At 54.3% G+C, this 27,180-nt stretch overlaps 1 protein-coding gene across 3 annotated transcripts in view; it reads right to left on the minus strand.

The window, feature by feature from the left end:
- Positions 1 to 27,180, minus strand: part of CFAP36 (cilia and flagella associated protein 36) — a 1,333,208-nt gene that overhangs the window by 298,645 nt on the left and 1,007,383 nt on the right. The window lies entirely within an intron of this gene.

A 27,180-nucleotide genomic window follows, 5' to 3' on the forward strand; every position in this document is an offset into this window, starting at 1 on the left:
ACATCTAGTGGAAGCTGCAGAGTATTACAGTTGTTGCTTTCGAAACTCGAAAATGGCCGTCGAATAGGGCGGGCCAGTAATACTATCCCTAGTGTGACGTTGCCTGTACCCATGATCCCTCACGCGTGTAGGTCCTTCAGATGGAACAAGTTACTTACCTGTAACTGTTGTTCTCCAGCATGGGTCTGGCATGGATTCACATGCTCATGAATATTCCCCGTCGTCAGGCTGGGAATCCTCGGTAAAGAAAAATCAGTATCAGTTTCGTTTCTGATCTGTCTTTCGTAGTAGTAACCAATCACTGATCTCTGCGTCATACTGACCACACCCAATGACTACCATCTCCCTAAGCCCCGCCTCTGGCAGCCATCTTCAGATTTGGTAGCACGTGAAGTGGCAGTATGACCAAGTGAAGAGCCGCAGAGGGGTAGGCGGGACGGTTCGCATGTGAATCCATGCCAGACCCATGCTGGAGAACAACAGTTACAGGTAAGTAACTTGTTCCTTCTCCAGCATGGGGTCTGGCATGGATTCACATGCTCATGAATATAAGAATACATAGCAGTACACACATGCACAACCATGGGAGATGGCAAAAGGCTCAACATTAAGCAATACAAAAACTCAACATTAAGCATCTCTTACCTCCTCACCAGGCTCACCTTAAGCGAACAGGTTGCGCAGCACTGCTTGGGCGACCCCGGACTCCTCCCTGGAATCCCAATCGACGCAGTAGAATCTCGTGAAGGTGTGTGTCGACCTCCACGTAGCCGCCCTGCAGATGTCCAGCAGGGGCACACCAGATAGGAACGCCGTAGTAGCAGCGATTGCTCTGGTCGAATGGGCTCTCAGACGGCCTGGCAGCGGTCGGTTAGCCAACCGATGGCAGTGCATGATGCAGCCGGAGAGCCATCTGGAAATAGAAGACTTCAAGAGAGCCTTCCCTTGATTCACAGGTCCAAAGTTCACGAATAGCTGTGATGTCCTCCGAAAACTCTTCGTGCGGTCCACGTAGAACTTCAGCGCTCTAGCTACATCCAGCGAGTGCAAAGTCCTCTCGGCCGGCGACGAAGGAGACGGGAAGAAAACAGGTAACACCAGGGGCTTGTTAAGATGGAAGTCTGACGGCACCTTGGGCATAAAGGAGGGGTGCGTCCTAAGCACCACCCTCGAGGCATGGAAAGTCAAGTACGGTGCTTTGCAGGATAGGGCCTGGATCTCTCCCACTCGTCATGCGGAGGTAATGGCCACCAGGAATGTAGTCTTCCACGACACAAACTTCATCGGTGCGGAGTGCATCGGCTCGAATGGGGGCCCCATGAGCCTACTCAGCACCACGTTAAGTTCCCACGCCGGGGCCTTCACTGGCAGGAACGACCGGAACAGTCCTTTCATAAACTCTTTTACCAGTCGATGGGACCACAGGGACGTCCGTCCTGTGGTTCTGGTATATCTGGAGATCGCCGCCAGATGAATCTTAATGGAGGCATGAGCTAGCCCAGCCTTTGCCAGCGATAGCAGGTACGGCAGCACTTGAGGGGCCGTAATCCGTAGGGGGTTGATCTTCTGTGCTCGGCACCAGATAGAGAACCTCTTCCACTTGTGACCATAGCATTTGAGAGTCGAGGACGCCCTGGCCTTTGCAAGAACCTCTCTGCACTGCAGTCGGCCGGTATATCGTACCCTCCAAACTCTAGCGCTGCAGGAGCCAAGCCTGCAGGTTCAGCGACGCCGGGTCGTGGTGGAAGATGGCGCCTCCTTCTCTGGAGAGAAGATCCGCGTCCGCCGACAGCTTGATGGGAGGGGACGTTGACAAGTCCAGAAGGTCCGGGAACCAGATCTGCCTCGGCCACGCCGGTGCGATGAGGATCATCCTGCACCGGGACCTCTTGAGCTGGTTGATGAGTCGAAGCAGCAACGGCAACGGAGGGAACGCATACAGGTATAGGCCGTCCCAGGGGAACGAGAACGCATCGCCCATGCTTCTCGTCTGGGGAAACCTGCTGGCGAACCTCTGGCACTTCGAGATCGTCGCTGTTGCGAACAGGTCGATTTGGGGTTTGCCCCATCGTCGGAAGAGTTGATCCACCTGATCCTGGCGCAGTTCCCACTCGTGACACGCGTGCAGCTCCCTGCTGAGCGAGTTGGCGATGGTGTTTCTTTCTCCTGCCAGGTGGAAGGGAACCAGGAACATCCCCCTGGGCGACCGCCCAGTGCCACAGATCCTGTGCCTCCTTGGATAGGGCTGGGGATCTGGTGCCTCCCTGCTTCCGTATGTAAAACATTGTCGTGGTGTTATCTGTGAAGATCCGCACTACCTTGCCTTTGAGCGACGGGAGGAACGATTTGAGAGCCCAGAACACGGCTCGGAGTTCCAGGATGTTGATGTGCAGGAGCTTCTCCTCCGGGAGCCAGAGGCCTCTTGCGTGGAGATCTTCGGTGTGGGCACCCCAACCTTCCAGGGAGGCGTCCGTCGTCACCGTCTCCTGGTACGCCGGCGTCTGAAAGTCCTTGCCCACCGTGAGGTGTGCTCGAACGCCCCACCACTGAATCGCCCGCCGCAACACCTCGTTGAGGGGGACCCTGTCTTCGAAGGTGCCCGTCGCCTGTATCCAACGGGCGTCAAGAAATTCTTGAAGAGGGCGCATCCATAGTCTGCAGAGGCGCACCAGGTAGATGCAAGAGGACATCATCCCCAGGAGGGACTTGATGGACCTCACCCTGGCCACGTCCGTGGCTAGCAGGCGATGCACTTTGCCTAGAATGGTCTTCGTCCGTTCTTCCGACGTTGCCGCCAGGCGCCTCACTGTATCGAGCTTTACTCCCAGAAACAGGGCCACCTGCGAAGGCACCAGGTGGGACTTTGGGTAATTTATGGCGAATCCCAGGTCTGTGAGTAGCTGGACGGTCCTCGCAGTGTGTTCGACGGCGAGTTCCCTCGTCCTTGAGCGGATGAGCCAGTCGTCCAGGTAGGGGTAGACGTGAATCCCCTGCAGGTGCAGCCGCGCCGCCACAGGTGCTAGGCACTTGGTAAAGACCCTGGGGGCCGACTTCAATCCAAACGGCAGTGCTCTGAATTGGTAGTGGCGTCCCTGGACGACGAACCTGAGGAACTTTCGGTGACTTTTGAGGATGGGAACGTGGAAGTATGCATCCTCCAGGTCCAACGACGAGAGAAAGTCGCCTTCCTCCAGCTGTCCCAGCACGTGCTGGAGGGTGACTATCCTGAACTTTTGTGACCTGATGTATTTGTTCAAACGATGAAGGTCCAGGATGGGGCGCCAGCCGCCCGTCTTCTTCCTGACGAGGAAGTACCTTGAGTACACCCCGGAGCCCCAGAGCCTCTTTGGGACAAGCTCGATGGCTCCTTTCCTGAGCATCGCCCGTACTTCCAACAGCAGTTGCGGGATGTGATTTTCCTTCCTGGCCACAGGTGGAACGTGAGGGCACTTCTTCAGGAATTCGATAGAGTGTCCTCTTGCCAGGGTATCCAGCACTCAACGGTCGGTCGGTGGAGATGGACGAAATTCATCAGCCTGCCTCCCACCGGGGTGCTTCAGTGGGGGCCCGAGGCCACGGCCGGTTCAGTCCTGCTTGGAGGTGGTGGCCTCGCCCTGGCCACCTTGCTGACGGCCGCGCGGCGCTCCCTGCTTGCCGCGACCCCTGTAGGCCTCCTGAGACGAGGAGCGTGCCGCCTGGCGGTAGGACGACGAGCCACCGCTGGATCCCTTGGAGGCCCCCTGTCTGCCTCCGGAGCTCCGAAAGGGCCATCTTTGCTGAAGGGCTCCTAGGGCACGGCCGTCTCCGTGTCTGTCTTTATGGCTTGGAGGGATTCGTCCACCGCCTTCCCGAACAAGTTGAAGCCGTCGAACGGCATGTCCAACACCCTGGTCTGGACGTCCTGACGGAAGTCGGTCGCCCAGAGCCAACCCCGTCGTCGTAGGCAAACTCCGTTGCCCAGCTGGTGGAACCCGGTATCGGCAATATCGGTTGCCACCGTTATGGGGTGGTCTGACGCCACCTCGCCTTCTTGAAGTATTTCCAGGGCCTCGTACCTCTTGTCGTCTGGTAGGAAGTCCAATATGGGGGCCAGCTTAAACCAGAGCTCCCTGTCGTAACGGGCCACGATCGCCAGGGCGTTGGCCGCTTTGATCGTCGTCGCCGCCGACGAAATGACCCGTCGCCCCATGGCGTCCAACTTCCTACCCTCGCCGTCCGGAGGGGAATTCGACGTTGAGGCTCCTGACCCCGCCGCTTTCTTCTTCGCCGCCGCCGAGACGACCGAGTCTGGCGTTGGCTGGGCCCTGAGGCACAGGGGAGCGGTCTCGGGGACCCAGTATTTCTTCTCGTATATGGATGAGGAGGTAACTGTAGGCCTTACGGGGGCGAGTGGAGGAGAGGGTTGAGTCCTCCGTCATTTGTTCTGAGGACTTCCCGACGGGCCAGGTTGCGGGTCCTCCGGCCTGGGCCGTGGTAATCTCATCCTTATCTCAGAGCATAAGGACTGGACCGCAGACAAAATGGCCGCCAAGCTATCCTGAGGCCTAGGTTCTGGCTGCGCCGGAAGGGAAGGCTGCTCTTCCTCACCATCGTCATCTTCCTCGGTTATCTCCCAAGGATCTTCCTTACGGGATCGAACCTTCTCGAATTGGACTTCGAGATTCCTCACGGCCTCTGTCAGTTCCTCCTCCGAGGCTGTCTCCGAGCTCGAGGAGGCTACCGTGCCCCCCCTCGCTTCTTCCATCATGGTGGCCATGACGATGGGCTGAAAAGAGGATTCCCTCCTTGGCGGCAGGGAAACTCGCTGGCGGGGTCTCTGCCGGCTTGGCCAGAGTCACCGCGATCGCCTCGATAGAGGCCTTTGCCCGCTGGGTAGGGGCCTTCACCACCTTAGGTGCGTCCCGGGCCTTCTCCTTAGGGGGGGGGGGGCGACGCCTCGCTCCCCCTTTCCTGAGATCAGACGGGGCTTCTCCCGAAGCTTACCGGGGTCTCGGACTTCCTCTTCCCCGAACCAGAGCGCTGGCTCGTGGTTGACGGTGCCGGGGAAGGTGCGCCCTGCCTGGTGACCGAAGAGCCCGACCTTTCGGCGCTCCCGGAGCCAGCGGACTCGCGGCGCTTGGCCTGGTGTTGGGCCCCCGTCGCCGGGGCGCCCGCAAAGGACTTAGAAGCCCGCTCGGACCCTTTCTTCTTCTCACCCGTTGAGCCCTTCTCCAACCAGCTGGCGAGACGGGATCGACGGTCCCTCATGGTCCGCTCCGACAAGTTCTTGCAGAACTGGCAGTCCTTCTCTACATGAGTCTTGTCCCCATGAAGACAGTAGAGGCATTGCGAATGCTCGTCCGCCTTAAACACATTCTGCAGCCCGCATCCAGGGCAGCTGCGAAACAGCTTGGGTCCGGGTGACGAACTTGCATCCTGGGCCATCTCGAAGTAGGCCGCAAATCTTCTGGAATCCTCCAAAAGGTTGATTCGATGAAATCTTCACCCTTGAGGGGCGTAGGAAAATCCTGCAACGGGTACCCGTTAACGGGAGTAGAAACGGTGGAGCTTGAGGCTCGATTAACCGAAAAATGTGAAAAATCACCTGAAAAAGCGCGAAAACGCAGCAAAAGCTCGAGAGCTAAGCACGAGGACTCCCAACACTTGAACGTGCGGTAAAAATCGGAAGATGGCTGCCAGAGGCGGGGCATAGGGAGATGGCAGTCATTGGCTGTGGTCAGTATGACGCAGAGATCAGTGATTGGTTACTACTACGAAAGACAGATCAGAAACTATACTGATACTGATTTTTCTTTACCGAGGATTCCCAGCCTGACAACGGGGAATATTCATGAGCATGTGAATCCATGCCAGACCCCATGCTGGAGAATGTATTTTTCTGACATGAGGAGTAGCATGAGTACAGAAATACCCAAGAAGATACGATAGACAAGCTCACAAGTTTATGCGCCTTTTCTCAGAGGGGAGGAAGGGCGGGCGCATGTGAATCTAAGTAGATACAAGCATCAGAAATACAATTACGGTGAGTAATATATCCCTCCTGAGGCTTGAGGAATCTGCTTAGATCACATGCTGTGCATAGACTAGCGAGCAGTGAAAGAAGAAGGAGGTGGGATGTGAGAAGGTTCATGAGAGAATACATGTCTTAGAACCGCTTGTCCCACTTGTGTATCTGTCTTGGAATGAGTGTCAATGCAGTAGTGCTGAGTGAAGGTATGTACAGAGCTCCATGTAGCTGCTTTGCAAATACTAGGGGACATTTGCAATGAAGGCCAGAGTGGCTCCTGTACCTCTTGTGGAGTGAGCCCTGGGCGTAAAAGGCAGTGTCGTATCTGACAGGGAATAGCACAGTTGGATACATCCGACTATCCACCTAGAGATGGCTCCAACTAGAGATGGCATTTTTAGAAATGTGTTCACCTTCTCTGCCTGGCGCTATGGAGACAAACAATTGATCTGTTTTCCTTAGCGGTCTCGTCTTGTCTACGTAGTACAGGACCGGTCTCCTCACATTTAGTGTGTGGAGTTTTACCTCAGCTGAGCTTTAGGGTTCTTGGAAGAAGGCCTGTAGCTCAAATGACTGGTTTACATGAAATGTGGAGATGAATTTAGGTGAGAACCTAGGATGAGTCCGTAAAACCAGCTTGTCTTTGTGTGCAACAAAGAAAGGATCCTGCACTGACAAAGCTTGAATTTCACTGACCCTTCTTATGGAAGTGATGGCCACTAAGAAGGCAGTCTTATAAGTCAGGTGTTGGAGACTAGACTTCTGCATAGGCTTGAAAGGGGGTCCCATGAGCTAAGCGAGTACCACATTGAGGTCCCACACTGGCGGCGTGTTAGAAATTGGAGGGTGGCGTCTCTTTACCCCTTCCATAAACGCTTTGATGACTGGTACTTTCCACTATGAGACCTTACTGTGAGAAGTCGAGTAGGCTGACAAAATCGTCAGGTGGACCTTTAGGGAGTTAAATACTAACTCTGCATCTAACAAATGAAGCATATAAGTTAGAATGTGTGATGGAGTACATTCTATAGGGTTGATTTGTTTAGTCTGGCACCAGATTACGAATCTTCTCCATTTGTCAAAGTAACAGCGCCTAGTGTTTGGTTTTCTTGATTCTTTCAAGATATCCATGAATCTCTGTGGCAGGTTGAGATGTCCGAATTCTATGACTTCAGGAGCCGTGATGCCAAGTTCATTGAGTGCGGCTGTGGGTTCACTGTTAGCCCCTTGTGCTGGGTGAGTAGGTTGTACTGGCACAGGAGTTTGATGGGATCGCACATCGCCAGTCTGCGCAGATGTGGAAACCATGGTTGTCTTGCCCACATAGGAGCAACTAGGATAAGCGTCATTGGTTCCTTGTGTATCTTGTTCACAACCTTCCTCATTAGAGAGGTTGGTGGAAAAGCATAGGCAAACATCCCTGACCAGTTCATCCATAGGGCGTTTCCCTTGGAGCCTGGCTGGGGGGACCTGGACGCAAAGTCTGGGCATTGACTGTTTTCGCTTATGGCGAATAGGTGTATTGTGGGCAAACCCCACTGAGAGAAGAGGTTTTCTACGACGTCTTCGTGTAGTCGCCATTCGTGTTCCTCTGGAAGGGGATCTCTGCTCAGAGAGTCTGCTAGCGAGTTGAGTTCCCCTGGAACATGTTGGGCTGACAGATAAATCTTCCGTTTGAGTGCCCATTTCCAAATTTGTTGGGCAAGCTTGGAGAGATTTTGAGAACAAGTGCCCCCCTGTTTATGTAAAACATGTCAGTTGTGCTGTCTTTAAGGACCTGCACTGACTGGTTCGATAAGAGGAGTTTGAATGCCCAAAGCGCTATGAATAATGCTAGAAGTTTCAGCAGATTGATGTGGTTCTGAGCAACTTTGCAAGACAACAGACCCTGAGCTGTGTGGTGGAGGTAGTGAGCTCCCCACCTTGTTAAGGAGGCATCTGTTGTGACGACGGTCTGAACGTAGTCATGTAGAACTTTTGTGGCTCGACATACTTGTTTGCAGGGCGCAAATCTAATACTGGGCACATTGTGAGATCTTCCTTTGGCACAAGGAAGTATGCTGAATAAATACCCCTGTTTACCTGATTTGCCGGGACGACCTCTATGGCGTCCTTTGATAGCAGAGTTGCGATCTCTTCAAGGAGGATTTTCTGATCTTTCTGCAAGTGCACTTTCTGTCGTGGAGGGTGGTCGTGGGGGCGCTGTAGTAACTCGATGCAGTAGCCTCCGGACACTGTAGACAGCACCCATCTGTCTGAGGTGACCCCCCCTCCCACGCGTCGGTGAAGTTGGTAATGTGCCTTCAGCAATTATTCTATCAGCATTATCAGCCGCGTCGAAGTTGGTCTTCAGGAGACAGCCCGACACTGCCCTCCCCTCAGTTGCTACTTGCGCTAACTGGAACTTTAAAGGTTCAGGTGCAGAAGAAAGCAATGCAGACACTTCCTCCCACTTATGGCAATTATAACTTGCTAAGAGAGTGGCTCTGTTGGCTATCCTAGCCTGATAAGCTGCAGATGAAGCGACTTTCCGCCCTAGACAATAGATTTTTTTGCTTTCTTTATCTGGAGGAGCCTCTGAGGAAGTAAGTGGGGTTCCCGCCCTCTTTCTAGTGGTGGTAACGACCAGGGAATCTGGCTTTAGTTGTCCCCTGATATATAAAGGGTCAGAGAGAGCAGCGCGAAATAACTTTAGAACACATGGATTTACCGCACATGTGAGGTTAGGTGTCTGAGAGAAGGCAGAATTCTGCGCTGGATCGATTTTAGTAAAGGGATGAACTGAGTTACTGCCCTTTTGTCTCCCAGGATTTCCCCTGCGAGATCCCTGTCCTCCTGAACTTCCTGTGTATTTATTTGGAAGTATTTAGCAGCCTTAGCCAACACCTCATTAAGGAGAGGTTGGTTATCGACAGGATAATCGTTAACAGGAGGGTCCCTAGGAATTGGGGAATCTAAAGTGTAATCTTCAGCCTCCTGGTCCTCATCATCCCGTCATATTAAGGGTCTGCAGCCTGTTCCTCCTCGAATTGAGGGTCAGGTTCTTCATGGTAAGAACATGGGTCATAAGGCTCCCCTACAAAGGGGTCTATTAATAAGTCCTGAAAGGGAGTATTAGAGCGAGCCCTCTTAGGAGGGGGTTGAGGAAACACAGAAATGGCCCTGGAACCAGAAGGAGCTGAGGTGGGAGGGGTGTTCCTATAACTCTGAAAATAGTTTGTAAAAATTTTCCATAAAGGTCATCCTTTTCATTACCCTGTTTATGTCCTGAGAGCTCGACTCTTTGGAGCTTGGTATAACCACAGACTGAGGGGTAAGGCCCATGTCCTCATCTGTGGGAGGTACAACCTTGGCCTTGGGGGCTGACCGAGGTTCTTTTGATTTTTTAGCAGCCTTGTCCTCCCTACGCTTCTCTTTGAACTGTGGGTATCTTTAGATGACTTTTTGAGGTGTTTACCCCCTCCCCCATGGCTAGAAGTGGTCTTACTAGACTTTTTGGGGCCTTAGGCTTGGTCGGACGCATCGCGTCAACTTTCGGCGGCATGATCCGATGAAGAGCGTCGAATTTCGAGTGTAGGGTTAGACGCGGAGCGTCTAGTTTCGGTAGTGGGTCGAGACACTGTGTCGTCGTCAGACGACCGGGTCTCGGTGGTGGTTTGATGGACAGCACCTTTTCTGTCTGAGGACGGGTGGGCCTTGACCTGAGGGGATCTGGAACACCCAGAGGGCAAGAATTCGGTGGACCGCTCTCTAGGTGCCGACCATTGCCGATCGCTCAACACGCTTGTCGAGTCTCGGCTGGGGCTAATGTGCTTGGTGGTGGATGTTCGTGTTGCGTTTTTACCGTCGGGTGTGGTCCCCACAACATGGCCGCCGGCCAGTCCTACGGGGTCGGGGGTTTACACCTGGGTAGCTGAAGCGGCCCTGTCACCCTCCAATTCGGCGGCATTGCTGCCATCGCTGAAAGCGCCCTCTACGTCCATGGCCTCGAGATTCCTGGCGTAGTGGGCCCAGCGCTTCGTGGAGCGGTCCTTTAGGGTTTTAGGCTTGAAAAGCCTACAGGCCTTACATGATACTTCAAAGCGGTCCCGAGGGAGACACAAATTGCAAACAGTATGTTTATCTACCCAGGGGAACTTCTTGTTACATTTGGGGCAGATTTCTCCATAAGGTCAAGGTATGGCAGTGGGGCGAAGATATGTAGGAAAAAGGGGAATACATTTATATATGACCTCCCCCCACTCTCCCTACTGACTGGGCCGATGCCCGAGGTGCCCTTGCAAGGCCTGGGGTCTGTCGCAGCAGTCTTCGACGGAAGTCTCTCCGATCGTCACCTGCGTCGTTCTTCGGAGTACGGTGGGCAAAGGATAGGAAGAGATCTAACGGTAATTGAAATATAGATAAGGCTTTACGCTGAAAGGAACTCTGCACAGATGCGTCCGACTAGTATGGTGGAAAAAAACAATCTGAAGGACCTACACGCGTGAGGGATCATGGGTACAGGGGACGTCACACTAGGAATAGTATTACTGGCATGCCCTATTCAAGCCCCTTTTCGAGTTTCGAAAACAACAACTGTAATACTCTGCAGCTGCCACTAGATGTCGGCCTATGCACAGCATATGATCCAAGCAGATTCCACAAGCCTCAGAAATATATATATATATATATATATGGGATACATTACTCACCGTAATCGTATTTCTGATGCTTGTATCTGCTTAGATTCACATGCTGTGCATAGGCCGACATCTAGTGGAAGCTGCAGAGTATTACAGTTTGTTTTTCGAAACTCGAAAATGGGTGTCGACACAGGCGTGCCAGTAATACTATCCCTAGTGTGACGTCCACTGTACCCAAGATCCCTCACGCGTCTAGGATCCTCAGATTGTATTTTTTTTCCCTGACATGAGGAAGCATGAGGAGTAGCGCGAGTACAGATAATCCAAGCAGATAGACAGAGGTAAGACTACAAGCAATCATGCGCCTTCTCTCGGAGGGGAGGAAGGGTGGGTCGCATGTGAATCTAAGCAGATACAAGCATCAGAAATACGATTACGGTGAGTAATGTATCCCTTCTGAGGCTTGTGGAATCTGCTTAGATCACATGCTGTGCATCGATTAGCGAGCAGTACCAGAAGAAGGAGGTGGGATGTGAGAAGGGTCATGAGCAAACAGGTGTCTTAGAACCGCTTGTCCCACTTGTGTATCTGTCTTGGAATGAGTGTCAATGCAGTAATGCTGAGTAAAAGTGTGAATAGAGCTCCAAGTAGCTGCTTTGCAAATGGTGTCGAGGGGAACATTTGCAATGAAAGCCAGAGTGGCCCCAATGCCTCTAGTAGAATGGGCCCTTGGCGTAAAAGGCAGAGTTTTTTCAGAAAGAGAGTAACACAGCTGTATACAGTTGATAATCCACTTCGAGATGGCACCTTTAGAGACGCGATCCCCCTCTCTGCCTGTAGCTACGGAGACAAACAGTTGATCTGTTTTCCTTAGCGGTCTGGTTTTATTTACATAGTAGAGGACCGCCCTACGCACATCAAGGGTGTGTAGTTTCACCTCAGCTGAGCTTTGCGGGTTCTGGAAGAAAGCCGGAAGCTCGATGGACTGGTTTACATGGAACTTAGATATAAATTTAGGTGAGAACCTAGGGTGTGTGCGTAAAACCAGTTTGTCTTTGTGGATAGTAAAGAAAGGATCCTGCACTGACAGAGCCTGAATTTCACTGACCCTTCTTATAGAGGTAATGGCTACTAAGAAGGCCGTTTTATAAGTCAGGTGTTTGAGACTACTTTTATGCATGGGTTCGAAAGGGGGGCCCATGAGCTTAGCTAGCACCACATTGAGGTCCCATCCTGGCGGTGGGTTCGAAATAGGAGGGTGAAGTCTCTTTACTCCTTCCATGAAGGCTTTAACTACTGGTACTTTCCACCACGATACTTTGTTATGGGATGTGGTGTAAGCCGAGAGGGCTGCCAGGTGTACTTTCAGAGAGTTAAAAACCAAACCTGCGTCCAGCAGGTGGAGCATGTATGTTACAACGTTGGAAGGAGTGCAATCAACAGGGTTGATTTGTTTATTCTGGCACCAAATAACGAATCTCTTCCACTTGTCAAAGTAACAGTGCCTTGTGTTTGGTTTCCTGGATTCTTTTAGGATGTCCATACACCTCTGTGGTAAATTGAGATGGCCAAACTCTATGACCTCAGGAGCCATGCTGCCAGGTTCATTGAGTTGGGTTCCTGGTGCACTGTTTGACCTTGCTGCTGGGACAGTAGGTTGTACCAGGCTGGGAGTTTGATGGGCTCGCACACCGCCATCTTGCGTAGGTGTGGAAAGGAACAAGTTACTTACCTGTAACTGTTGTTCTCCAGCATGGGTCTGGCATGGATTCACATGCTCATGAATATTCCCCGTCGTCAGGCTGGGAATCCTCGGTAAAGAAAAAACCAGTATCAGTTTCGTTTCGGATCTGTCTTTCGTAGTAACAACCAATCACTGGTCTCTGCGTCATACTGACCACAGCCAATGACTGCCCTCTACCTAAGCACCGCCTCTGGCAGCCATCTTCAGATTTGGAAGCACGTGAAGTGGCAGTATGACCAAGTGAAGAGCCGCAGAGGGGTAGGCGGGAGGGTTCGCATGTGAATCCATGCCAGACCCATGCTGGAGAACAACAGTTACAGGTAAGTAACTTGTTCCTTCTCCAGCATGGGGTCTGGCATGGATTCACATGCTCATGAATAAAGAATACATAGCAGTACACACATGCACAACCACGGGAGGTGGCAAAGGCTCAACATTAAGCATTGCATCAAACTCAACATTAAGCATCTTACCTCCTCACCAGGCTCACCTCAGGCGAACAGGTTGCGCAGCACTGCTTGGCCGACCCTGGACTCCTCCCTGGAATCCCGATCGACGCAGTAGAACTTTGTGAAGGTTTGCGTCGACCTCCACGTAGCAGCCCTGCATATGTCCAGCAGGGGCACACCAGAAAGGAACGCCGTGGTAGCTGCGATCGCTCTGGTGGAATGGGCTCTCGGACGGCCGGGCAGCGGTCGGTTCGCCAACCGATGACAGTACATGATACAGCCGGAGAGCCACCTGGAAATGGAAGCCTTCGAGAGAGCCTTCCCCTGATTGACAGGTCCAAAGTTCACAAAGAGTTGTGACGTCTTCCGAAAACACTTCGTGCGGTCCACGTAGAACTTCAGCGCTCTAGCCACATCCAGCGAGTGCAAAGTCCTCTCAGCCGGCGACGAAGGCGACGGGAAGAATACAGGCAACACCAAGGGTTCGTTGAGATGGAAGTCCGACGGTACCTTGGGCATGAAGGAGGGGTGCGTCCTGAGCACTACCCTCGTGTCGTGAAAAGTCAAGTACGGGGCCTTGCAGGAAAGGGCCTGGATCTCTCACACCCGTCGTGCGGAGGTGATGGCCACAAGAAACGCTGTTTTCCACGACAGAAACTTCAACGGGGCCGAGTGCAGAGGCTCGAACGGAGGTCCCATGAGCTTGGTCAGCACCACGTTGAGCTCCCACGCCGGGGCCGGAGCCTTCACCGGCGGGAACGATCTGAACAGTCCCTTCATGAACTCTTTCACCAGACGATGAGACCACAAGGACGTCCGTCCCGTGGTTCTGGTGTATCGGAGATCGCAGCAAGATGAATCTTGATGGACGCGTGTGCCAGTCCAGCTTTAGCCAGCGTCAGCAGGTACGGCAGAACTTGGGGAGCCGTAATCCGTAGAGGGTTAATCTTCTGTGCGTGGCACCAGACAGAGAACCTCTTCCATTTGTGTCCGTAGCATTTAAGAGTCGAGGACGCCCTGGCCTTTGCAAGAACCTCTCTGCAGTCGGCCGGTATGTCGTATCCTCCAAACTCTAGCGCTGCAGGAGCCAGGCCTGCAAGTTCAGCGATTTCGGGTCGTGGTGGAGGATGGCGCCTCCTTCCCTGGAGAGCAGATCCGCGTCCACCGGCAGCTTGATTGGCGGGGACGCTGACAAGTCCAGAAGGTCCGGGAACCATATCTGCCTCGGCCACGCAGGTGCGACGAGGATCATCCTGCACCGTGACCTCTTGAGCTGGTTGACGAGCCGGATTAGCAGTGGCAAAGGAGGGAACGCGTAGAGGAACAGGCCCTCCCAGGGGAACGAGAAAGCATCGCCCATGCTCCTCGCCTGGGGAAACCTGCTGGCGAACCTCCGGCACTTGGAGTTCGTCGCCGTCGCGAACAGGTCGATCTGGGGTGTGCCCCACCGTCGGAAGAGGCGATCCACTAGATCCTGTCGTAGTTCCCACTCGTGGCACGAGCGCAGCTCCCTGCTGAGTGAGTCGGCGATGGTGTTTTTTATCCCTGCCAGATGAAACGGCACCAGAAACATCCCTTGGGCGACTGCCCAATGCCACAGGTCCTGCGCCTCCTTGGACAGTGCTGGGGACCTGGTTCCACCCTGTTTTCTGATGTAAAACATGGTGGTGGTTTTGTCGGTGAAGATCCTCACCACCTTGCCCTTGAGGGACGGAAGGAAGGACCGGAGGGCCCAAAACACTGCACGGAGCTCCAGGACGTTGATATGTAAGGATTTCTCCGTCGGGAGCCAAAGGCCCCTTGCGTGCAGCTTTTCGGTGTGCGCTCCCCACCCTTCCAGGGAGGCATCCGTGGTCACTGTCTCCTGGTGGGCTGGGGTCTGGAAGTCCATGCCCGCCGTCAGATGCGCGCGGGTGCCCCACCACCGGATCGCTCGTCGGAAACTCTCGTCGAGTGTGATCCTTTCCTCGAAGTTGCCCGTCGTTTGGATCCAGCGCGCGTCCAGGAACTCCTGCAACGGGCGCATCCGGAGCCTGCACATGGGAATGAGGTAGATGCAGGAAGACATCATTCCGAGGAGGGACTTGATGGACCTCACCCTGGCTGCGTCGGCCACCAACATGCGCTGCACCTTGCCCAGGATGGTCCTGGTCCTCTCCTCCGACGGGGAGGCCCGAAGGGACACTGTGTTGAGCCTCGCTCCCAGAAACAGAGTGTCTTGCGCGGGTACCAGGTGGGATTTGGCGTAGTTCACGGAGAATCCCAGGTCCGTGAGAAGTTGGACGGTCCTTGCCGTGTGGACCACGGCGAGCTCCCTTGTCTTGGCTCGGATGAGCCAGTCGTCCAGGTAGGGGTAGACGTGGATCCCTTCGCGGCGCAGCTGAGGAGGCACTTGGTGAACACCCTGGGTGCCGACCGTAGACCGAAGGGGAGGGCTTTGAACTGGTAATGCCGCCCTTGGACCACAAACCTGAGGAATTTTCGGTGCCCCTTCAAGATGAGAATATGGAAGTAGGCATCCTCCAAATCCAACGACGACAGGAAGTCTCCTTCCTCCAGCTGACCCAGGACGTGCTGGAGGGTGACCATCCGGAACTTTTGCGCCTTGATGAACTTGTTCAGATGTCGCAGGTCCAGGATGGGGCGCCATCCCCCCGTCTTCTTCTTCACGAGGAAGTATCTCGAGTAGACTCCGGAGCCCCGAAGCCTCTTTGGGACGAGTTCGATGGCGCCCTTCTTGAGCATCGCCTTCACCTCCAGGAGAAGTTGAGGGACGTAAAGCTCTTTCCTGGCCACAGGGGGGACGCGCGGACACTTTCTTTGAAACTCGAGCGCGTGGCCCCGGGCCAAGGCGTCCAGCACCCAACGGTCGGTGGAGATGGACTCCCACACGCTGACGAAGCTCGCCAGCCGGCCTCCCACCGGGGTGCTTCGGTGGGGGACCGACCCCCCGGCCGATTCAATCCAGCTTCGACGAGGCTTTAGCGCCTTGTCCTTGGCGACGACGGCGGGGTCCGCCAGGCTTGCCTCGTCCTCTGTAGGCCTCCTGAGATGACGAGCGGGCCGCTTGACGGTAGGAGGAGAAACCGCCGCCGGAAACTTTGGAGGCGCCCTTGCCTCTGCTGCTCCGAAAGGGCATCCGTCGTTGTTGCAGAACTCCAAGGGCCCGGGCCGTCTCGGTGTCCGCTTTAATGGCCTGAAGGGAATCGTCCACCGTTTTCCCAAACAGGTTGTTCCCATCGAAGGGCATGTCCAGGACTCTGGTCTGAACGTCTTGACGGAAGTCCGTAGCCTTGAGCCATCCACGCCGCCCAAGGCAAACGCCGTTGCCCAACTGGCGGAACCCAGTGTCGGCGATGTCCGTCGCAACGGTAATGGCGTGGTCCGAAGCCACCTCACCTTCCTGCAGGATCTCCAGGGCCTCTGCCCTCTTGTCGTCCGGCAAGAAGTCCAGCAGGGGAGCCAGTTTGTACCAGAGCTCCCTGTCGTATCGGGCCACGATAGCCAAGGCGTTGGCAGCTTTAATCGTCGTCGCTGCAGACGAGATGACTCTGCGTCCCATAGCGTCCAATTTCTTTCCCTCGCCGTCCGGTGGGGAAGTCGATGTGGAGGCCGCACCCCCCCCCGCTTTTTTCCTGGCCGCCGCGGAGACGACGGAGTCCGGGGTAAGCTGCGCCCGGAGGCACAGGGGGGCCGTGTCCGGGACCCGGTACTTTTTCTCGTACCGGTCTCTTCTAGCTGGCGTCGTGGACGGGTTCTTGAGGAGGGTGAGGCCCTCATCCCAAATGTCGTCCAATAGAGGCACCGCGAGGACCGTCTTCCTCTTGGCCTTTCGCCGCTGATAAAGGAAACCTTCCTTCTTCTTCTCCTCAGGGCAGAGTTGGAAAAGCTCGGATGCCCTGGCGATCATTGAGTGGAACGATCCAATCTCGTCGGGCGGAGAAGCCCTGGTGGGAGGCGACGACGGTACATCCTCGTCGTATACCTCGTCGTCCGTACCCGTCGCTGCCGTGTCAGTCCCCGTATCATCCCCTCGGGTGGACGGGGAGGAGGGCTGGAAGGGGCGCGACGGCTGAAAAGGAGGTGGAGGGTGGATCCTTCTTTTCTTGGTAGGGGGAACACCAGAAGGTCCCGGTTCTGGGTCCTCCGACGGGAGAGGTTCCGTCGGCAACGGTAGTCTCGTCCTTATCTCAGAGCATAAGGACTGTATAGCCAACAAAATGGCCGCCGAGTTGTCTCGCGGCGCTGGCAGAGGGGAATCCGACGGGCGATCAGGGGCCCCGTCGGTACCCTCGACGATGTCGTCGTCACCTGCGTCGGGATCCATCCCGACGGGCCGGTCTTCTTCCACGCCGAGGCCGTGGCTTAAGACCTCGACCAGCTCCTCCTCCGAGGTTGAGGCCGAATCTACGACGACGGCCTGCCCCCCCTTTTTCTTCCCCACGGGGGATTTCACGGGGGTCCTATCGATGGGCACAAAAGAGGACTCCCTCCGAGGTGGCAGGGAGACTCTGAGCCCCGAGGTCGCCACCACTGGTGTAGCCTCCACAGGCTGAGCCAGGGCCGCCGCGACAGTTTCGATAGAGGGCTTGGCCGGATGGATTAAGGCCTTCACCACCTTAGGTGCGCTCACCGCCTTATCCTTGAGGGGGGGGGGACTCTGCCTCGCTCCCCCTCCGCCTTCGAGCTCGACCGGGGCCTCTCCAGGAGCTTCGCCGGGTGCTCGGCCTTCCTCTTACCCGACCCAGAGCGTTGGCTCGTGGTTGATGGTGCCGGGGAGGGTGCTCCCTGCCTGGCGCCCGTAGAGCCCGACCGTTCGGCGCTCCCGGTGCCAGCGGACTCGCGGTGCTTGGCCTTATGTTGGACCCCCGTCGCCGGGGCGTCCTCAAAGGTCTTAGAAGACCGCTCGGATTTCTTCCTCTTCTTCTCGCCGGACGGGCTCTTCCCTTCTAGCCAGTTGGCGAGACGTTGATGGCGGTACTTCATGGTCCGCTCCGACATGTTGCCGCAAAACGCACAGTTCTTCTCCACGTGCGTCTTTGTGATGCCGGAAATGCATCTGAGGGACAGGGCCTCTGAATCCTTGTCCTTTTTCTGTTTTTACCGTGTGTTCTGTTATGTTTTCTGCCCAGGAGTCCATTTGCGACTCCTGGCAGTGCAGCTCTCTCTTTTGGTTTGGTGAACAGACCCATGGGATACCCTTATGGCACCCCTGGGTAGGGGTACAACCCTGTGCCCCTAGTGTATGTTTTTGGGCACCTGTGGGTGGCCCACAGAGCAGGGTATGGGCTGGTGGCAGCTCCATGCTGAATTTGACAGGTGCTCTGGGTGTCCTCCATTTTGGGATACCCAGGCCCTGCCATTGGAATCAGTTGATTCCTGATAGGAAACAAGATGGCCCCTGTGGCCTCTTGCTTTCTATTGCCTGTTATCTTGTTTTTCCCAAAGTCCTGGGAAGCCCTGACTCTGTCCCTTCCCCCTGACTGGCTGTTGGGTGGAAGTTCCATATATGGTGTTGTTGTAAAGGCCCAGCTAGACTGACTGGAGCCTTCCCAGTGACTGTATGTTATGGGTACCTCCTGTGGGTGGGACCTGGGTGAATGGAGTGTGTGACCAATATACACTCCTTGTTGTGGTTGTCTGGTTTCTGGCATGAGAGACAAAGACTGAGACAGCCCTGCCCGAAACTGGCCTGAATGCAGTGTGTAGTGTTGAATGGCTGGGTACTTGTCCCAATCCACATTCCTTGTTGTGAGTGTCTGAAAGGGAGGAGTGTGGCCTGAATGCACTGTGTGCCTGATTGGCTGACTGACTGCATGAATGCCCTTCTGTGTGATTGGCTGCTGTGTGTGTGCCAGCAGTGTGGATGAGAGACAGAATAGTATATCTGGGGACCTCTCACCACTGGAAATTGTTCAGAAGCATTCAGAAGCTGAGTCTCCACTCAAGAGTAACTGGATTTGCTGATCCCCGACGTCCAGCTGGAAGAAGAAGACTTGCTGTGGCATTTGCTTCGACGGAACTGAAGGTTGTCGAAATCGTCGAGGACTGACCCGAGAGAGGACCTGGTAAGGCGCCCTCTTCCCGTGCTCCGAGGGACCATCGAGCACCGCTGAATCTTCGCCGAAGCGCCCTGGAAGTCAGACCCTCGAAAGGCTGCCGACCCGAGACGGGACCGCCGAGGAGATCGAAGTGAAGCACCCGGACATCGACGCTGTCGAAGTCCATTGCCGTCGACCAGGGTTCGCAGGTCTGTGTAACCGCTGGAGGCCCGTCGAAGTTGTGTTGCCCAGCCGTGGGAACCACTTGACGCCGTGCCGCCGACGACCGGAGCCGTCCGCTCCTTGCCTAAGAACATTTGCCTTGAAGGACTCCCTCGTCCGCATCGTCGGCCGCTTTGTCCCGCCGGAGAAAGTCGAGGACGACCAACGCGCCGAGGAGAATCCGCCGGTGGGTTTCCCGCCACCTCACGATCCCAAAGACTCGAGCGACTCGACGCCCTTGCTGGGCTCCCGTCTCTACAATCTTTGCGGTCCAGAACTATTGTCATCGAGGTGCCCCGCACACCTCCGCCGTGCAGGACGCCGACGCCCCGACGCCGACGAGCACCGCTCGGACGAAGCTGCCGCCTCTTCGACATCGTTCTACCTCGTTCGTCGACGGACGTTCGACGCCCCGTGCCTCCCGCTTGAAAGGGAAGGCATTCAAGAAGGGCCGTCGATTCCCCGTCGCCGAACCCCGAGGTCTTCGACGTTTCTCTACGCCTCTCGACGATCCGTGACTCCTGCTTAAAAGGGGGTCATTCAAGAAGGATCTGTCGACGCCTCTTCGAAGAACTCGACTCCACCAGGTACATTGGGGGGGTAAAAACATTGTAGGAGAGAATAAGACTGTTGAACAATATATGGACTGGGCTTGTGTCATATCCCTTTATTTTACAGGTTGCCCAGGTGGGGGGATCTCCACACAGAACTGTGTCCAGTGGTAGGGGCCAGTATTCTGCCTATTGTTTCAACCCTCTGTTATCTCTCCTCTCTCTATTGCTGGTTTCCTTCTTATTGATCTGTGTGCCATTTTAACAGTATTGTGAATGCACTTTAATGAGGTCTAATATTAGTGGTACCACTTTAGAATTGTAGATATTTACCATTGCTGATTTTCCTGAGCACAAAGTGCGTTATTGTGATAAGTGTACATAACCCTTGAATATTAATTATATAAAGACTGTGTTTTCAGTAATACAGTGTGTGGACATTCCTTTGTGGGGGCTTGGGGATACCCTGTACTTAAGAACCAGCCTGCATCACCTCCTGAGAAGCTAGGCCTTGATTGCTCGTCCATCGCTACCGTAATCGAGAATCTTGGCTGGGGTCTTCTGTGCCTCTCCTCTACCATATAGAGAGCGGAAGTACAGACCCCCCCACCGGTCTTGACAAGCTGGTGGCAGCGGTGGGATGCTTATGGTTTTAAGACTCAGTGTATAACCGTGCCACTTACAAAATATCCGCACTTTATTAGATTAAGGTTTGGGTGTGTACCAAATAACTGCATTACAGGCAATGGAGCCCATTGCAAATGGTAAATTGACTCGGATGAGCTTAGAGGCTCTCCAGAGTGCTTGTGAAGCCAGGGAGTTGGACTTTGTGGATAAGTCTAGGGCTGAGCTGATAGCTGCCCTGGTGGACTACCAGACTGATGGTGAAACCCTTGATGAAGGGAGGGATGCAACCAGTGAGGACTCTGCCCCTGGGGTTGTCGCTGAATCTGTTTCTGGGAATGCCACCATTCCTGCTGCCTCTGTTCCAAACCCCAGCAATTCCATGGAACTTGAGTTATTAAGGATGAAATTGGCCTTTGAATATCGCAAGTTGGAAATAGAAGCTGAGCTTAAGAAAGAGGAGCTGGCACAGCAAGTGGAACTCAAGAATAGGGATCTTGCGCTCAAAGACAAGGACACTGAATGTCAGAGAATCCAGCTAGAGAGAGCTAGAGTGGAGACTTCAGCTAGACCAATTGAGAGTGGCAGGTCCCCAGCCACCAAGTTTATGAAAGATTTGGTTGGTGTGTTTGTGGAGGGTTCAGATATCCTCCAATGGATTGAAGCGTTTGAAATGGCTTGTGCAATTCATGATGTAGATAAAAGAGATTGGGCTAAGTGTTTGTTAAGCAGAGTGCCTCAAACTGGATATGACTGTATTCTGAAGCTGAGTGTGGAAGAAAGGGGTCAGTATGAGTGTATGAAGTCTGCTTTGATTGCCAAGTTTGGCAAGACACCTGCCCAATACCTTAAAAGGTTCAGGGAATTTAAGAAAAGAGAGAATGTGTCTTGGGTTGACTGGGTGAGTACTGCGCACATGAACATGATGGGGTGGATTGATGGATACAAGGTGAAAACTTTTGTTGAGTTGTCCCACCTCTTGTTTTTTGAGCATTTTTCTGAAGCCTGTTCACCAGAGCTGCGTCAGTATGTGGCTGACCAGAACATTTTGGACCCCTTTAAGCTGGCTAGGTTGGCTGACAAGTGGGTCTCCCACCGGGTGTCCCCTAAGGACTCCAGTGGGAAGGACAAGGACAAAGAAAAGGGGGCCTCTCAGAAAGCTGAGGAGTCCCAAAAGCAGTCACAGTCGGGTAAACCAAAACCTTCCTCTCCTAAGACCCAAAAATCTAGTGGGGATAAGTCCTCTGTGGGTGGGAATAAGAGTAGTGGTCCACCTGCTGCAAAGCAGGCTCCCAGTGGTTCCAGTACCGTACCCCGCACTCCTGGCACTTGTTGGGATTGTGGGGCTCTGGATCACAAAAGGGGTGACCCCAAGTGTAAAGGTAAGGCACTTGGAGTACAGGCTGTCAGCCTGACCTACCCTTACCCCGTGTCTGAGGTGGAGGCCACTGTCCTCCCCTCCTCTACAGGAATCACATTTGGTGCTCCAGTAGAGATTTCCTTAGTGTCCCTTGGGGCCTGGGACCAGTACGCAGAAGTACTGGCGACTATCCCACAGAACACCCGTAGATTTTTGAGAAGTGTCCTCTTGAATGGCCAGCCTTCTACTGGTTTGAGAGACACTGGGGCAAGCATGACAGTGGTGGACAGGACCCTGCTCAAGCCAGAGGACTATGAAGGTGCTCCTCTGCAAACCACCAGGTTAGCTGGTGGGCCTCCCAAATTATCGCCTGTAGCCCTAGTCACACTCATGATTGGAGACAAGACAGCAAAGCTTCCTGTCCTGGTTCAGGACAATGTCCCTGCTAACATTCTGTTAGGAAATGATCTAGTAGAGTTGGGGTTGATCTCGGATGGTCTTCCCATGACTGCTGCTGCAGTCACTAGGTCACAGGTGACACCGGGTCTGGCTGTGAGTCAGGTATCCGAGCCAAAGGCGAGGCCTAAGGCAAGAAGAAGGAAGACCAAGAAGGCCACCTCTGTGGAGGGAACACCTTCTCTTCCTGCTGTTCCGACAGCACCCAATGGGATCCATGCTCCGGACGGGCTGGGTCCAGCGGAAAACCCAAACTCAACTCCTGTGGGAGAAGAGACAGAAGACTCTCCTGTGGGAGAGGTTCTCAACCCGGAGGATCATCCCGACCTTCAATGCTTGTTAGCTGAAGGGGGACCCTCCCGGGCAGACTTCTGTAAGGGACAGAGAGAGTGCCACTCTCTCGAGGGCCTGAGGAAACAGGCCCTGTCCCAGGCACAAGGTGAAGTGCCTAGGACATTCAAGATTTATTGGGAGGGTGAGCTCCTTGTTAGTGAGCCCACTAAGCCCGAACCTGGTGCCCGCAAGAGGTTGGTGGTACCCCAGGTTTACAGGCCCTTCCTACTGCAGTTGGCGCATGAGGTGCCCTTGGCTGGTCATCTTGGGACCAAGAAGACTAAGCAGAGGCTCTCTGCCCATTTCTACTGGCCACGGATGGGAGTAGAGGTGGAGTCCCACTGCAGGACCTGCCCAACTTGTCAGTTGTCTGGCAAGACTGGAGGCAGGGTCATTGCCCCACTGCAGCCATTACCAGTGGTTGGCACACCATTTGAGAGGGTGGGCATCGACATCGTCGGTCCCCTTGACCCTCCCACTTCAGGTGGACATCGGTTCATCCTGGTCTTGGTAGATCATGCCACCAGGTACCCTGAGGCAATACCCCTTCGGACTGTTACTGCCAAGGTGGTTGCCAGGGCTCTCCTGGGCATTTTCACCCGTGTTGGATTCCCCAAGGAGGTTGTCTCTGACCGAGGATCCAACTTCATGTCTAGTTACATGAAAACCATGTGGAAAGAGTGCGGGGTAACCTACAAGTTCTCCACCTCTTACCACCCCCAGACCAATGGTCTGGTTGAGAGATTTAACAAAACTCTCAAGGGCATGCTAGGTGCTTTGGAAGAGCCCCTAAGGAGGAAATGGGATCTCCTCCTGCCATGCCTGCTGTTTGCTTACAGAGAGGTACCTCAAGAGGGTGTTGGTTTCAGCCCCTTTGAGTTACTCTTTGGACATCCCGTGAGGGGGCCCCTCGCCTTGATCCGAGAAGGCTTGGAAGCCACCCCTCCAGGTCCCGCCAAGCAAGTGGGGGACTATGTGTTAGGCCTCAGGCGGAGGATGACACAAATGATGGGTCAGGCAACAGCAAATCTCAAGGCCAGCCAGGAATTGAATAAGTACTGGCATGACCTGAAAGCTTCGCAAGTGGATTGGACTCCGGGACAGGAAATCCTTGTGATGGAGCCTACCAAGCCTAGAGCTTTGGCAGACAAGTGGACTGGACCCTTCAGGATCATCTCCAAGATGGGCGAAGTCAATTATCTGGTGGACATGGGAGCCTCTGGGGTAGCCCCCCAGGTATTCCATGTCAACAGGCTCAAGCCTTTCCACAGGCGAGCAGAGGTCTCATGTCTCTTGCTAGCTTCAGGGCAAGAAGAGGATGAGAGTGAGCCCCTTCCTGATTTGCTGCATAGCAACCCTCAGGATGGCTCAGTGGAGGGAGTACAACTCTCTCCCGATTTGACAACAGAGCAGCAGAGGGCCTGCCGGGCTTTGCTCCAGCAGTATGCCCCTCTGTTTTCACTGACACCGGGCCTTACACCGTGGTGTAAGCACGAAATTGACACTGGTGACAGTGTGCCTGTCAAAAGCAGGAGCTATCGTATGTCAGATACCGTCAAAAACCACATCCAGGCTGAGGTCGCCAAGATGTTGGATCTGGGTGTTATTGAACCCTCCACCAGTCCCTGGTCCAGTCCAGTGGTCCTTGTCCCCAAGGCAAGTTCCCCGGCGGGTACCAAGGATTGGAGGTTCTGTGTGGACTACCGAGGAGTCAATGCCGTCACCAAAACTGACGCGCACCCATTGCCCAGGGCTGATGAGCTCGTGGACACTATAGGTGCTGCCAAATTTGTGAGCACCTTTGACCTTACCTCAGGCTATTGGCAAATAGCTCTGACGGACCATGCCAAGGAAAAGACGGCATTCTCCACACCTGAGGGACTCTACCAGTTTAGGGTCATGCCCTTTGGGTTGAAGAATGCCCCTGCCACCTTCCAGAGATTGGTCAACCATGCGCTCAGTGGGCTGGAAGCCTTTTGTGTGGCTTACTTAGACGACATTGCCGTCTACAGTTCCACCTGGGAAGAGCATTTGACACATCTGGATAAGGTGTTGCAGGCCTTGAAAAGGGCTAACCTCACTATCAAGGCCACCAAGTGCCAGATAGCTCAGGGGAAAGTTACCTATCTTGGTCATGAGGTAGGAGGGGGTCAAATCCAACCTCTCTCCAGTAAAGTACAGGACGTACAGAACTGGGAGACTCCCACTACTCAAACCCAGGTGAGAGCCTTTTTGGGCCTCACTGGGTACTATCGCAATTTCATGGCAGACTATGGAACCATAGCTGCACCCCTGACAGCTCTAACTTCACCCAAACAGCCTAGGAAGGTTAATTGGACTGAAGACTGTCAGAGGGCCTTTGATGGCTTGAAAGAAAGTCTGTGTAGGGCACCTGTGTTGAGTGCGCCTGACTACAGCCGACCCTTTATCGTCCAGACGGATGCCTGCGACACCGGAATTGGAGCTGTCTTGTCCCAGTTAGATGACAAAGGGAGAGAACATCCTATCATATTCATCAGTAGACAACTCAAGGGTAGAGAACTTAGGTGGGCTACTGTTGAAAAGGAATGTTTTAGTATAGTTTGGAGCCTTAGGCGTTTTAGGCCCTACCTTACGGGGTCCACCTTCAAGGTCCAAACAGATCATAAGCCCCTGAAGTGGCTTATGCAGATGAAGGGTGAGAATCCGAAATTGCTCAGGTGGTCGATTAGCCTACAAGGGCTAGACTTCACCATAGAGCACAGACCAGGGAAGAGTCACGATAATGCAGATGGCCTTTCCAGAAGGTATGTTGACCGTCTGGATGAGGGTGTCTATCCCGTGGGAGATTAGGCACCCTCCACCTCAGTCTGGGGGGGGCGACTGTGATGCCGGAAATGCATCTGAGGGACAGGGCCTCTGAATCCTTGTCCTTTTTCTGTTTTTACCGTGTGTTCTGTTATGTTTTCTGCCCAGGAGTCCATTTGCGACTCCTGGCAGTGCAGCTCTCTCTTTTGGTTTGGTGAACAGACCCATGGGATACCCTTATGGCACCCCTGGGTAGGGGTACAACCCTGTGCCCCTAGTGTATGTTTTTGGGCACCTGTGGGTGGCCCACAGAGCAGGGTATGGGCTGGTGGCAGCTCCATGCTGAATTTGACAGGTGCTCTGGGTGTCCTCCATTTTGGGATACCCAGGCCCTGCCATTGGAATCAGTTGATTCCTGATAGGAAACAAGATGGCCCCTGTGGCCTCTTGCTTTCTATTGCCTGTTATCTTGTTTTTCCCAAAGTCCTGGGAAGCCCTGACTCTGTCCCTTCCCCCTGACTGGCTGTTGGGTGGAAGTTCCATATATGGTGTTGTTGTAAAGGCCCAGCTAGACTGACTGGAGCCTTCCCAGTGACTGTATGTTATGGGTACCTCCTGTGGGTGGGACCTGGGTGAATGGAGTGTGTGACCAATATACACTCCTTGTTGTGGTTGTCTGGTTTCTGGCATGAGAGACAAAGACTGAGACAGCCCTGCCCGAAACTGGCCTGAATGCAGTGTGTAGTGTTGAATGGCTGGGTACTTGTCCCAATCCACATTCCTTGTTGTGAGTGTCTGAAAGGGAGGAGTGTGGCCTGAATGCACTGTGTGCCTGATTGGCTGACTGACTGCATGAATGCCCTTCTGTGTGATTGGCTGCTGTGTGTGTGCCAGCAGTGTGGATGAGAGACAGAATAGTATATCTGGGGACCTCTCACCACTGGAAATTGTTCAGAAGCATTCAGAAGCTGAGTCTCCACTCAAGAGTAACTGGATTTGCTGATCCCCGACGTCCAGCTGGAAGAAGAAGACTTGCTGTGGCATTTGCTTCGACGGAACTGAAGGTTGTCGAAATCGTCGAGGACTGACCCGAGAGAGGACCTGGTAAGGCGCCCTCTTCCCGTGCTCCGAGGGACCATCGAGCACCGCTGAATCTTCGCCGAAGCGCCCTGGAAGTCAGACCCTCGAAAGGCTGCCGACCCGAGACGGGACCGCCGAGGAGATCGAAGTGAAGCACCCGGACATCGACGCTGTCGAAGTCCATTGCCGTCGACCAGGGTTCGCAGGTCTGTGTAACCGCTGGAGGCCCGTCGAAGTTGTGTTGCCCAGCCGTGGGAACCACTTGACGCCGTGCCGCCGACGACCGGAGCCGTCCGCTCCTTGCCTAAGAACATTTGCCTTGAAGGACTCCCTCGTCCGCATCGTCGGCCGCTTTGTCCCGCCGGAGAAAGTCGAGGACGACCAACGCGCCGAGGAGAATCCGCCGGTGGGTTTCCCGCCACCTCACGATCCCAAAGACTCGAGCGACTCGACGCCCTTGCTGGGCTCCCGTCTCTACAATCTTTGCGGTCCAGAACTATTGTCATCGAGGTGCCCCGCACACCTCCGCCGTGCAGGACGCCGACGCCCCGACGCCGACGAGCACCGCTCGGACGAAGCTGCCGCCTCTTCGACATCGTTCTACCTCGTTCGTCGACGGACGTTCGACGCCCCGTGCCTCCCGCTTGAAAGGGAAGGCATTCAAGAAGGGCCGTCGATTCCCCGTCGCCGAACCCCGAGGTCTTCGACGTTTCTCTACGCCTCTCGACGATCCGTGACTCCTGCTTAAAAGGGGGTCATTCAAGAAGGATCTGTCGACGCCTCTTCGAAGAACTCGACTCCACCAGGTACATTGGGGGGGTAAAAACATTGTAGGAGAGAATAAGACTGTTGAACAATATATGGACTGGGCTTGTGTCATATCCCTTTATTTTACAGGTTGCCC

This window comes from Ambystoma mexicanum, chromosome 4q (assembly GCF_040938575.1).
Source record: "Ambystoma mexicanum isolate Mex_15411 chromosome 4q, UKY_AmexF1_1, whole genome shotgun sequence".
NCBI lineage: Eukaryota > Metazoa > Chordata > Amphibia > Caudata > Ambystomatidae > Ambystoma > Ambystoma mexicanum.